This window comes from Galeopterus variegatus, unplaced genomic scaffold, assembly GCF_000696425.1.
Source record: "Galeopterus variegatus unplaced genomic scaffold, G_variegatus-3.0.2 Scaffold895, whole genome shotgun sequence".
NCBI classification, from domain to species: domain Eukaryota; kingdom Metazoa; phylum Chordata; class Mammalia; order Dermoptera; family Cynocephalidae; genus Galeopterus; species Galeopterus variegatus.
The window spans coordinates 497,398-498,432 of NW_007727006.1; the positions used below are offsets into that span (position 1 = coordinate 497,398).

General features: G+C 56.6%; 1 protein-coding gene across 1 annotated transcript in view; it reads right to left on the reverse strand.

Moving 5' to 3' along the window:
• PKP1 (plakophilin 1) overlaps positions 1–1,035 on the reverse strand; it is an 11,168-nt gene that overhangs the window by 9,691 nt on the left and 442 nt on the right. The window lies entirely within an intron of this gene.

Sequence of the window (1,035 nt, forward strand, 5' to 3'; positions counted from 1 at the left end):
GACATGGAGAGCACCGTCATGGGCCTAGCACATAGTAGGACCTGACAGACGGTGGCTACTGCTTCTACTGCAGTGCCAATGGGCAGACAGGGCATTGCAGAACACGTCCTCCGTCCTGGAACAGACTCCTTCAGAAGAAGCCTCGATACCTTCAGGTTCCAAAGCCATCTAGTGCCCCTGCCCCTACCGTCGCCTCTTTCCGTGGCCAGCCCTCAGCTCCGATATCAAAGGTGCTAGGTCCACACTAGCAGTGAGACCTGGGGCCCAGTACGTCAGAGTGGCAGCTGGGCCCAGATCGTTGCCATCTTCCTTTGGTGCATGCCCCAGGCTAGGGTTTGGGGCAGCAGATTTAGCCTCCTAGTGATGCTTGGTCCCTGTTGGGGTTCGGAGGAATCTGACTTCCAGGGTCTGGGGTTACGCCCAGAGCAGAAAAGCACCTTGTCTGCTGGACCCAGGCTGAGCAGCCAAGTGACAAGGCTCTCCTTTGAGGCCCTGTAGTCGCTTCCAGTGGAGGGAGTGGGAGATAAAATCCTTTCTCATGGTACCCAGGTTCCCTGGTGATCTGGGGACAGCTGGACCTCACTGTCTCCAGAGTCACTGTCCTGCCGTGGTGGAAACAGCTCAGCCTTCAGTTTATCTCCCTCTGATTTTTTCCTTTCTGTCTGTCTGTGCTGTTGTCCAAAAAGTCCAAAGGGGGCAGGAGGGTGGCTCTGCCAATGGCTGTTGGGGGAGGCACTGGGAAGACAGCAGTGGTGGAGGGAGTCTGGTCTCAGAGAGGACACTGAGGCCCTGGGAGCACTGGTGCAGATTCCTCAGGGCTGCGGCGCAGGGCTCAGCACCGCCAGTAAATGCTCACTGAGAGTATGCTCTAGGCCAGGCGCTCTTCGTGTTTTGCTTACTGACTGACCTAGTCCTTCAAATAACCCATGAGGTAGATATGATTAAGAAAGCAGCTACATGTGCCCAACTTCCGAGGGAGGGAGAGAGGATTTGCAGGGCCTCACAGACCCCAGAGCCCACCCCCATAGCCACCAC